We start from the raw sequence: 13774 nt of genomic DNA, 5'->3' as shown, positions 1-13774 counted from the left end.
AGCCTGGTATTTGTGTGAACCTAACTGGTGAAGTGGAGAGGGTCATTAGGCATGCTAAGTGGGAGGGATTAATATTTCATTTGAGTAGACAGTACTTCATACATCTCATGCGTGAGTTTTATTGTAAACATGAATATCATTAAGGGTGTAGAGGGAGTCTTGCATTTTACAACCATTATGAATAAGAAAGTAATTTGTGATGATAACAAGAGTCTTAATAGAGCATTACGCCTTCCACTGCACTTGTGTGAATTGCCATGTCATGATATTTATTCCTTGTGTGTGTTCAACAAAGCTGAGTATGAACTTATACTTGGTGTCTTGTGTGAGTCTGATGTTCCATCTGGTCTTTGTGATGTTAACTGTGGAATTCATTTTAAGCATTTTAAAGGAGTCTTTCAGCATCTTGCACTAATCATAAGGGCAAATTTCCTGCCCAAACCCAATCACAGTAAATACTTTGATTTTTATGATGTTAAACTGATTTATCTTCTTTATAACAACAAAATCAACTTCAACATTTCTTATGTCATTCTTCTCAATATGATAATTGCTAAAATGGTAGGATACATGCCATATGGACTCCTCATTACTTGTTTCTTTCTTATGTAAAATATTCATCTTCTTCATAAGTTTGCTAATATAGGTGATTCACAGATCACAAATGAGCACATTAGGCCACAAATTCTCCTCATGCACTGTGAACCACAAGAGGTTGAACCCACTGTGATTCCTCCTGTAATTAGAGAAGAAGATGTCTTCCTCTCTAATTATGAGTCTGTCAGAGTCATGATAAATGAACTGAAAAATGAACTTAGGAGGGTTAAAAATGAAAACAGTGAAATTAAGGAAAAAGTGACCTATCTAGAGGGTGTAACTGTGTCTTGTAAGAATAGAATTGCATATCTTGAGAACTTAGCTGCATCTACCCTAGGAGAACACTGTATGACTGACCAAGAGATTGTGAATGCCTTCCAAGTTCCCATTTATGATGACTTAGCTATGGTTCATGAGTTAGAGGACATAGGTATGGATGCAAGGGGACCACTTATTGAAACTCTTTCTGATTTGGTTCATGTGTGTGATACTGATGGTAATGTAATTGGGTGAGCTATGTGTTGCTTGTTGTTGGATGATTATGTGTTTTGCTGTTCTGCTATTTCTACACTTCTTTTGTTGATCTATGTTTGATGTACTTTTAAAACCTTTGTATTGCCTTAATCTGAATTATAATTCGAACTATGGGTTGGATTTGATGGAGTATATGCACTCATGGTATTTGTAAACTTGAAACAGGTGCATGATTTTGTTCTATTTAATCAGTGAATCCCTCTGATTAATATGAACACTTTTTGTTAATGTCATGATTTATTTCTGCAAGTTGTTATGTAATTTCAATTCATCTTATGATTTCGGCTTTCTTGACTTGATCTGTTAGCTTAACAGGATATGAAATGCCTTTGTCTTCTCTAACCAGTTTTTGCAGGAATAGTTAAACATTTGTAACATGATCTGTTGAAATTGTTTAACCTACACTGTTGAGATCAGAAAGTTTTTTTCAGCAATAAACCAGTTTTATGCAAAGATTGAGATTAAGATAAAACGGTCATCTATTGAAATCTGACTTGTTTATATAAAATGATTCAGAATAACTTACTATACTTCTCTGTGGTTACAAAGATAAAAATGGGAAATATAAATATCTAGGATTCTTGCATTGTTTAAACTCATTTTACAGGTATGAAGTGGTACGTTCAGGAGAATCCACTAGCACAAATCATCATATTTCTGTAAATCAGCAAGGTATGCTCAACATTAAGGTAAAAAAATTATAGAACTCACCAGAATATTTGGTTAATTGCGTGTAGTAGGTTTGGTTAAAAGGTTGTATCAACTGGATAGCAGAATTATCATTTAGAATGTCTTGGAATGACTAGTAGAATGTATTATAATGGTTAAATATGTATATTATTTAATTCTGCTAGTTGGTATGTTAGAGGTATGGAAGTATATGAACAACTTCATCCACTAGAATGTATTAGAATACTGCTTTTATAATGATGTTCAACTTTGTTAACTGTTAAGATTATATCCAGATAATGAATGTATCAAATTTAGGCTATAATACTCATGTAATAGCCAACATTGATTCAGTATTATATTCTCAGACCAGCAAACTCCTGATTGAACTCTAGAAGTATAAACGTAATTTCTATTATCTATAAGATGGATAAAATGCGGGTTAAGAAAAATGGATTTTCTATATCATGTGTAAACTCTCATATTGATGTTTCCTTAAAAACACAGTTTACAATTAAGTCAAGAAAACCAAAACTCTATATAACCACTTCTTACTTGAACTGTTGTGCATCTGTTTAAGCTTAAATGCATGTTTTAATCTAACAACCTTATCCGATTACATCACTTTCAATATATAGTTTGGTCTCTAAAAAATTCTTGCATGTTTACTTCTATAACTGTGCATCGATAAAATGAGGTATCAAATGAATTTGTTTAATCATACTCAAAACCAAAAACAAATTTGAATGATTAAGTTAAAATTTAGAGTCTCCAAATCCAATTTGCATTAGTTTTTGAAATTTTGATTTGTCAAATCTATTTGATCACAAATCCATGCTAAAATATCCTACTTAAAAAGTGAAAGCTTTGGAACTAACTTTTGTTTACTTAAATTGAGTATGCATACAACAATGTTTTCATTTCCTATGTTTTACATCAAATTCATGCTACCAAATACACATTATCATGGTTTACTATCTAATAACATAGAACATTTAGCACTAAGATGAGATAAAACAAAAGGGGAAGAAATAATTTAAAATTAAATGTTTATCTAAATTACTTGAATATCATTACATGCTCCACATATAATGTCTTATCCATGATAAAATTATTGATGTTTTTTGGATATCTTCCAAACAAAAGGGGAAGAGAGACCCCCCTAATTTTTCAAATACTTAACTTTTGCTAAATAACCATCGTGCTTCTATATTTATGAAAACTCTAACAAAGTTTTTGCAGGAAATTATCCTAAGAGAGGAATCAAGCTAAGTCCCACAAACTTTATGTGTAAAAATATTTTTAAACTCATGCATACACCAAGGGGAAGCACACACTTGAAAATTTTAATTTTATGTTTGTTTGGAAAATACCAAAAAGGGGAAGATTAAAAGGATATCTTCGATATATTATTTATTTTGGTATTTGTACGACCAAACATAAAATTTAAATACACTTATATCCTCTCCATTAGGACATGAATTTAACTGATCCAAATCAAAGTCAAATGGTCAAACTAGAAAAAATTTTTTCAAGTATATTTATATAAAAGAGATATTCCATTATTCTGAAACATCAAGATTATATCGTTATGGAATATATCTCTAAGGCAATATGATCAAAGAAGAAATATCAAGACATGATATTTCTTAGATGTCAGTTGCAACATCAATAAGGCAACAAGCTCGAAAAAGGGACATATCAGAAATATTCCTTAGAAGACTCGTGCTATATCAAAAATATTTTACTCTTCGCTCTAAAATATATTTTTACATCCATCAAAAGAGTTTTAACTCAAATTTTATTAATATTCATGTTTGAAATATTAATATCCAATTTTACAACTCATCCTCTGTCTACTTGAAGTAATTTTCTATCGTTTCGTAAAAAAAGCATTTCTCGGAGAAAATTATTCAAAAATACTCAAAATATTTCCTACCATCCAAATATATTTTATATATTAGGAAATATATTTTAAGTATTTATTCAAGTCAAAACTTTGGTCAAAAGATCCATATAATTAATTTCAAGTACCAGTGGTATTTTTACTCGGAAGAAAAGGATGACAGAATAGTCTATATTTAAATAAAATACTTTCACTTACTAGAATGACTTGAAATTTGGTATGAATCATTTAAATGGTAGTTTCTATGCATGGTAAAAATTTCAGTAACATTTCGATAATTTTTGTCTGGGCACAAATTTTGAGGTAGTTGGTCCTACAATTGACCACGGTTGACCTAGTTACCATTGATCAAAGTTGACCAAATTTTGCAGGACATAATTTTATAATATTTAAGTAATTATCATATTTTTTATGGTATTTATTTAAGAGTTTCAGGGTGGTCAGATTTAATGGTGCTTAATGCCTAATTAAAATAATTAAATAATAATTAAAAGAAAAGGAAAATTTATTATTATATAAAGAAATCAGATGAGTTTTGAATCCCATAAACTTGTTTTTCTTATATGGCTAGTGGCAAAGAAACACAACCTACTTTCCATGTCATCAATCCATGTGACATACAACATCCACCATCCATTTTTATCAAATCTCCACTATTCAATCCACCTAACTTTTCCTATAAATAAACCCCCACCCCAACCCATTATGACCAAGCTAAAGAACCACAAAGTTCCTGATATTTTTCCAAGAAGTATCTCTCTTCATCTCTTTCAAATACTAAACATATACTTCTTCTCAAAAACCTTCTCTCTTAGATATATATACATATATACAAGGTTTTTGATATACAAGTTTAGCTTCACCCAACCAAGCTTGTTCCCACCAAGTGAGCTCATCCAATACCACTCTCCGGCATCCCAAAGGGCTACCCAAGTTGGACCATAGTGCCAAAATCCGGCCGAACCTCCGGCGAATTTTTTCGGCGAACTTTTCAGACCGTTTGCAAAAATGGTAATTTTTAGCTTCTTCTTTCAGTTTCTTTTATTTGAGCTTTATACTTAATTTCTCTACTTCATCTCAATCTATAATACTAGATCTCCTATAAATAAGGTTCTCAAAGAAAAAAGAAAACGAAGATTCGCACTCAGAATTCGAATAAGTACTTGATCTTCAAAAAGAAACATATAAAGAAGAAGATCTATATATTAGAAGTACTTAAATCTATATAACTCCTCACGAGTGAGATTTCATAAATCTCTATAACTCCTCACGAGTGAGATTTCATATTTGACAAACCTCGCGAGTTGGCCAGTTACTTGGACTTTATTTATCTCGATCTTGGCCAACATATTTCGTGAATATAGAAATAATTACGAAAGGTATCGTATAATCCTCACTAACATCTTTAGTGTTCAGTGGGATTAGAATTCCATCAATATTATGCTTCGTAATTCTGTCAAATATCAAAGACGGATTTAATCAGACGAGTTGGCCAATTACTTGCACTTTATTTATTTGGATCGTGGCCAACGCATAGTTCGTGTATATAGTATCATCACGAAAAGTATCATATAATCCCCACTAACATCCTTAGTGTTCCGTGGGATTAGAAATCGATAAATAGTAAACTTGGTAATCATCCGTCTAAACATCAAAAGCACAAATCCAAATCCAATTACTTGCACTTCTTTTATCTCGATCTTGGCTTATATAGAACCTACAAATTGCTGCACGAAGTTAAAAGTATACTTTGGCTCTATAATTGTCAAAATACAAGTATACTAAAATCCTTAAGCCTATGAGCTTAAAAAGGATAGGTTACAATTCCGAGATTGTAACTAAAGTATTCTTCGATCTATGAATACATAATCGAAAGAAGAAGAACACTAAAGAAGTCATAAGCTATATTGCTTATACATATAAAAGACTTCTTATATTACTTCGATAAACATATATTCTATAAAGACGGAGTAATCGAAAGTACTTGACATATTATTCTACATCTCAAGTCAAGTATACATAGTTGATATTTAATATTCTTATTTAAATATTGCATTATCTTTTGGGCTAGTACCGTAACATACTAGTTCAACCCATCTTTTCTCTATACGTTTTGCTTTGTGGATTGTCTTATTAGTTTTGTAGTGAGGTGTAATGACGTGAGGTGATTCTCGTTCTAAGACCCAAGTCCTATAGGCACTTAACGGGGAATTAGTAGTATTTGCACCGTGAAGAAGAGGAAAGACCCAAGACCGAATCACTAAGATCCAAGACTGATAAAAGATAAGGAAGCCAAGTCCACACGAGGGTTATACATCAACTTTGAAGAAATAGCGGGGAGTTATTGTCTAAGATAAGTTGTGTAGGTATTACATTTATTTTGAGGTGGTAACCCTTGTGTTACGCACCAAGAATTTTTTTTTAAGGGTATAAAGGCTTCTCCGCCTACTAAAGGAGCAACTTTATTATGAGGGAAAATCCCGAGTTCGGGAGAGGAGCTCGGGGACAGGACTTAGGGGTAAGCGAATCTATTAGAGGTTGCGCCATCGCGAACCAGGATAAAATCACCGGTGTGATATTTTCTTTCCTTGCACTTTATTTTCCGCACATATAAACTGCATAACTACTTGGTAAAGTTTTAAAAAGTGATAAAATATTTCAAAACGCAATAATAATTTTTAAATTAGGTAATTAAGCTATTCAACCCCCTTCTAGCTTAATATATCCCTCTTAAAAAATATAAGTGGCAGCGTCCTCTCAGGGTAGTATATTTCCCATTAAAAAATAAGCGGGATTGTTTCCCCCGTAAATTTTTTGTAGTGAGTTTAAAAGATATCTTAAAATATGTAAAGGTTCTTATATATATATATATATACAAATTACGTTTGAAATATTTTATCAAAAAATGATTAAGTTTAAAATATAAAATTGAACTAAAGTAACTATAAATATAAAAATGTTTACAAATTAAAATGACAAATATAAGGACTCGTATATTTTTCTATTATTTAAATGTGTAATTATTGAATAATTAAATAAATAAAATATGTGTATAGGTTTTGTCAGTCGTGTGTTGTTTATTGTTATTTATGTGAGATTTATTGGTATATATGGGTGAATTGTGTAATTAATTATTGAGTTGTATTGTTTTGTTTTAACTTTTAAAAGTGATTTTATGGCAAATATATTTTTCATAAATATTGGATTGTCTCTAAAATTGTTTTCATTACTTTATAATTTCATTAATTATTTTTGGGATTTTATATAATTTAGAAATCAATATTTCATTAATTATTTATCCTTAAATGATTTTCTGATTTCATTTATTTGTAAAATTAGTATTTAATTCCAGAATTCTTTAAAAATTATGAAACTCATATTTTATAAAGTTTTTAATATTCTGAGAATTTTAAAATTATTTTAGAAATTTTTGGGATTAAATTCACCCACGTGTTATTTCCTTTAATCGTTAAATACGGGTAAGAGTATCGTTTTAAAAATGATTTAATAAATTATGGAAATTTTAGTTTATTAACTTTCGGATATTTAGAGAATTTTGGTGTAAAAAATTTAATTTTTTGATGCATTTTGATGCGGAGTTGATTCGTTATTTTGCAAGGAAACGAACCAAAATTTTCATAAACAGCGAAATTGGATACGTGTGTTGCTCTTGTGTTAACTGCCTGTCAATCAAATAATAATAAAAAAACAAAAGAAACACCCATACCCCCCACCCCTGTGCTTCGACTGCATCTTCTCCCCCCCTTCGTTCCTCTCGATTTCTCTCCCAAGTGCCTTACTTATTTCTCTGTTAATCTCTTAATTTCCTTTCTCTCCTTCTATTTCTCTCATTCCCCTCTGATTTTTCTGTTACTCCGGTGAGTTTCCGGTTCGATTCTCCGGTGGCTTTCTGTGACGGCCTTAACCCCGGGGTCAGGAGTTGACGTCACCAACAACCATACTAATAAACAATATAACCCAAATTATTAATTATACATAATCTCGACCCCTTTACCAAGACCTTTTCCAGGGTTTAAGTATGACTTAGGTTACAAACATAACAAAACCAACTTACTAAAGACAATCTAAACAATACTATCTTTATTCAGCAACTCAACAGACCCGCTTGGGTCCAACACAACTACCTCAGAGGAGCCTGACACGGAAGGAACTAGAAATCTGCCCCGACTACCACTGAAGAATCTCCTAGGTATCTGCAATACATATATAAAACATTTTGCAAGGGTGAGCAATCAATTTCTCAGCATTACCACTATATGAATAATAATCAAAAATAGTTTATGATAAACAATTATAGGAACATAAATCAAAACATGTAAAACAGGTATAAACTGGATATCAAAACTAGCATGATCTGTAAAATAAAATCATTAGTCGTGTGCTGTGCATAAATACCAGAGTTCAATTTTAGCATGCTATTTTCATTTTCAAACCTTCCGTTCCATTACAGGAACCATAAAACCATTTTCCCGTTATGGGAACCCAAAATCATTTGTTCCGTTACGGGAACCATAAAACTTGTCCTATCACAGGACCTATAAAACTTGTTCCTCTCCGGGAACCTCAAAATCACTTGTTCCAATACTGGAACCACAAAATCATCTGTTCCGTTACGGGAACCACTAAATCACAATCAGATATATATTGGATGTTATCTAGGGACAGCTGATCAGGCCTCCACACAAATTATCTAGGATAGTTGGCCGGACTATCACACAAAATGTCTAGGAAAATTGATCGGGCTTTCACACAAAATCAGCGGATCCGTAGAGACTAGCTAGGTATCTGATTAACTATGCTGGACTAATCGGTTATGTAATGCGCGCAACCGAATTAGCCACTTACGCAACGTTATCCAATATCTGATTCAGTTTTATCCAGTTTCAAAACCACTTTTACCTATTTCTTGTTAAAATCAATTCTGTCACAGCACACTATTCAAAACCTCTTTTCCATTTTTAATCACACTTTAGAGATAGGTATTTTCAGAAGTTACTTTTCCCCAAAAACACATATTTAACAACATTTTCAAACACAGGGGATACGTAACTTAAAACGTTTCTGTTCCTATTCAAAAATATAACAATATTTGATTCATATATACTGAACCATAAAAGAATGGTCAGGGGTACTTGCCTTGCAGAGCTTTACAAACATTACCGATTATCGCCTAACCACTAGATCATCCTGGATTCGACTTCAACACTCAGGTCCTTCGATTGGAACCTTACTAAGCTCGTCGACTGTCCACTAGGCTATCTTTAGACCAACGCCAACTCTTGGGCCTTCCAACTAGAACCTACAAGATCGAAATACCCTAATTTAGGCCTTCGATTATGCTTGACATATCCTCGCTAACAATCTACCCGAACGTTTATAAAACCCGACTCGTAACATACTTCATATAATAATACACGCATCAATTAGGGTTCACGTTCTCGAAAATCGGTTCGGTGTTCATTTCCAGAGAATATGTATATCTATCCTTTTATGAAATTAGGGTTATCGATTCCCGCAAAGTATTTCATCACGACACATAATCAGATTTCGTACAAAGTAGATATATATAATCGATTGACGTTCCGATAGCCATTGGGTACGGCATCATATTTCGTAATTAAATTTACTGAAAATCGGGCAGCACCTCTTTTTATTATCGGCTAACCCGTCAAACGTCCCGATGTTAAATCAATCACAACACAAGCACTAAAATCCAATTGTCCAAGTCCCATCCACCGATTCAACCAACAATGTCAATTCGCAATTCACATACACCAATCAAATACACTTATTAATTGTTATTATCCGTATTTTTATGTCTTAACTCTTGTTTTATAATTTTAACCGTATTTTGTATTTTAAATTGTAGGACTCAGAACAACGTCATCACCGTCCACCGTCGGCTCGCCGAGGCTCATCGCCGATGGCGGCAAAATTCGTGGGTATCCGATTAAATTCGGTTTTCCAGCGTGAATTTCACCGATAATTTAAATAATTAAAAGCAACAACTCGATAAATCACTGAAATTCATTCAAGAGTTTAATTAATTAATCACTCGAAATATGCAAAGTAGCAACTGGAATTCTTTTACAAAAATCAAAGAACCGCTGCCAAACTCGCATAGCAGTACAGGAACCAACAAAACAGAGCACGAGACACAGGCACGTATGGACCGCCTCGCCGGACGGAAAGCCGGCGGCGGCCGGAAAACAAAAATTAGGCAACACAGCAGGGACTAAACAGTAACAGAAGAATACAGGAACATATAAATACGACACATGAATATATATATATATATATATATATAAGTCCACAACAGAGATGAACCGGAAAGATCACCGGAGCTCACCGGGAAATAACTGCGGCGGCAAGCCGAGAATAGAAAACGGGGACAATAGGGGGGGTGCTCAGGGATAAACACGGGAAGAATAGAAGGAAGAACAGAAAAGAGAAGAAAGATTAAGGAGGAGGGAGAGACTTAGAGAGATTTTGATGAGAGAGATTTGGGGGAGACACAAACTGGACAAAGAGAGAAACGGGTTATACCCGACTACAACCAGCCCCTGCCCCCCTTTTTTTGTTTTTATAAAACCCGCAACAATCTATTATTTGATCCGTACTTTTTGTTTAACGATACAATTCACAATTAATATAAATTGAAATAAATCCCAACTAGATTCAAAATTTCTGAACTAAATAAAACTAGTCAAATAAAATTTTCGTAAATTTTAAAATAATTTCTAAAACGAAATTTATTCTCGCCTTTATCGACTAAACGAACCGATACGTGGGTGGAATATATCCTAAAAATCTCCAAATATAATTTTTAAAATTCCCGAAATATTCCAAACTTACTAAAATACAAATTTCATAATTTTTTAAAATATTTCTAGAATTTAATATTGAATTTACAGTAAAATACAATCAGAAAATTATCCAGGACTAAGTAATTAAGGAATTATTGATTTCTGAATTTTATAAATTCCTAAAAATAACAAATAAAATTGTAAAGCGATAAAAATAATTTTAGAGACATTCCAAATATTTATAGAAATAAATTTTGAATAAAATCACCTTTAACCATAAAACAAATAACACAATGTCACAGCTAATTACACAAACGATCCTCGAACACCAATAATCACACATAACTAATACAATATTACCAAAAATAATTTCCAACTGACAGAATCCATACACATAATTTATTTATTTAATTATTTAGTAATTATACATTTAAATATTACAGAAATGTACGAGTCGTTATATTTTTCCCCCTTAAAAGGATTCCGTCCTCGGAATCTGATGTAATTAAACAAATGAGGATATTTGTCAAGCATATCTGACTCTAACTCCTAAGTGGACTCTTCCACTTAAGGATTCATTCAAAGCATACTCACTATGGATATAAATTCATTCCTAAGGATTCGCTCATAATGACCTAGGTTCTGGGTCGATCATTCCACGCAGAACCATTTGAATGAGAGCCCATTGTCTCCTACTCAACGGCTTGGTTCGAATCAAGAACATATCACTTTAACAATGACATGCATAACACAATATAAATGTCTGCAACTATAATGACAATGCTAACTCATGAGCACTTCATCTATCTTCCTCGATACCTCCAACGGGTACATATATTTAGAGCTCAACTCGTCCCTTCTAACTAAACCTAACCAATTTCTTTCAAGGTGAAATTTTGTCAATACCCACGATCCTACTTTTATATCCATACTCTTTCGATGCAAATCCGTCTTTCTAATCTTCATAGGGAAGTCCTTAAGCGTTTTATACCGACTTTCTCATTCTTTAGATAGCTGACGATGTTATCAATAAATACAATTTGCTTGTCCAAGTAATCCTCATACACCATATTCTTTAAATTCTTAGAGACGACTCATACACCTGTTACTTCACATGATATCATCAAATTTGCAACGCTCATAACTTGTTCACACCGCAATATTTGTCATGTTCTCAGGCTGGATCTTGAGTAAATTCCCGGAGAAGTTACACATTTCTTAAAATAAGTTACATAAGTAATCAATTCCTGATATAAGTTATTTATTCTTATTCGTCCCTTTGTTAAACTTCTGATAATCGGTACACAATCTCGTAATTCCGTCCCTTTTCTTTTTCCAACAATTTCCCTAACTTATTTCATCTTTTTCTCGCATGATTGAAAGAACTTCTTATATTGCTTCTGTACACTTATAATTTGCTTCTTCTAAAAACCACTCATTACCTTACTACAGGACAACCAGCCCGATCCTAAAATCACATCGAACTTTGCTAGTTCGAAGGGTGTCAAATCAGGTGTACAACTACATTCCGAATTCTAAATGCTCGATCTTTTGGTCCTTTTAAAAGTTCTGCCTCTAGCTATGCTGGATGATGGCCCTTGGGATGTAGTATCTTGAGTAACCGTTCTACAACTCCTTGCAATATGCCAACTTTTCCACAATTATAACACGTAACTCCTGGATTTTCTGGATTACATTCCCATGCGTAATGACCCTTATGTCCACATTTAAAACATTGCACATTCTTTTTGCATGAACCACAGTGTCTCTTGTCATAGGACTTGCAATCCACTGCTAACTTAACTGACTGAGCTGGAGTGGAAGCAATTGAAGTAGCACTTGACCTAGCCTAAATAAACTCTGTCTCCGGAATCCTTTACTCCTGTTTCGTCCAAACCGATTCTCAAATTCCTGACTGGATCCTCCTTGGTCTGCCTTGTTTATAACACCTTCCGACTTTCTTTTCTTATCACTTTCTTCCTTAACAACCAACTTCTGATCACTTTCCACTACCAGGGCGGCCTGAACCATAGAGGAGTATGTCTTGAGTTGCAATGCCACAACTCCTCTGTGAATCTCAGGCTTCAACCCTTGCTGAAACCTCCTTGCTTTCTGAATCTCCGTACTTACATACTTAAAAACTAATCGGGCCAATTCTGTAAACTTGGCCACATACTCCAACACACTTCTTTCACCTTGTTTCAGTTCCAGAAACTCGACTTCCAACTGATTCCTTAAACCATCGGGAAAATACTTCTCCAAGAATAATTCTATAAATCTTGTCCAAGAAATAGGGTTTTCTCCTTCTAACGTTCGAGCTGACTCCCACCAATAATTTTTTTCATTCTTGAGAAAGTAACTCGCATAATTGGTCTTAAGATCATCATTTACTTGTGTGAGGGTAAATGCCTTTTCCATTTCCTTTAGCCAATTCCTGGCAACAACAGGATCCACTTCGCCCTTGAATTCTGGGGGTTTAACAGACTGAAAGGATTTAAATCGAGTAGTTTGGTTTAGCTCTCCTTGTTGATATTGTTGTTGTCGAACCTGTTGGATTAACTGCAGCTGTTGTTGCTGGCGCAACAAATCTGGAATTTCATTTATAATTGGACCCTCCGCCAAACTACTACTATCTTCTTTAGACTGGGTAGCTTTCTTGGGTGGCATTTTCCTAAAATATAACAGGGAATTTATTCAAAATTATAACGAGATTGTATATCAAAAATGTCACCGTTTAAACGGTGCACTTGTGTTAGGAAAATGTTGCCCAATCAAAGCACCCATGTTTTTATTCTTAGGATCCATTTGTAAAAGATATCTAGATTAGCAACACTAGCAACATTAGCAATGATAACAGTAGCAAAATCAACAACAGCGAAGAAAACTGGAATATAAAGGTACTAAGCATTATGGTATGCCCTCTTAATACAACCACCAAGCAACCTTCTAGCATTATTAAGTTACAACACTAATAGGTTTCCTATACCGCAAGGCTAGGCGGGTTATACTAGGCATAACCCCATAAAGGGTAAACTGGTGACTCAAGTTAATCTTAAGAATCACAAGCTTGGATAACGCACTAGTTTGAGCTTCAATCAACCATCCTTCCCAAGGCGACTTCTTATCTCTTACAATTGATCCATCTTCCATGGAATCAGCTTTTCTAAAGCTGCAACCTTCAATATCGAATCACGAATCCTCTCTTTTAATTGATTAATTGGAGTATCAATAGAAACATCAG

Source organism: Apium graveolens, chromosome 10 (genome assembly GCF_009905375.1).
Source record: "Apium graveolens cultivar Ventura chromosome 10, ASM990537v1, whole genome shotgun sequence".
Lineage (NCBI taxonomy): Eukaryota > Viridiplantae > Streptophyta > Magnoliopsida > Apiales > Apiaceae > Apium > Apium graveolens.
Note: the sequence above shows the minus strand (reverse complement) of the source record.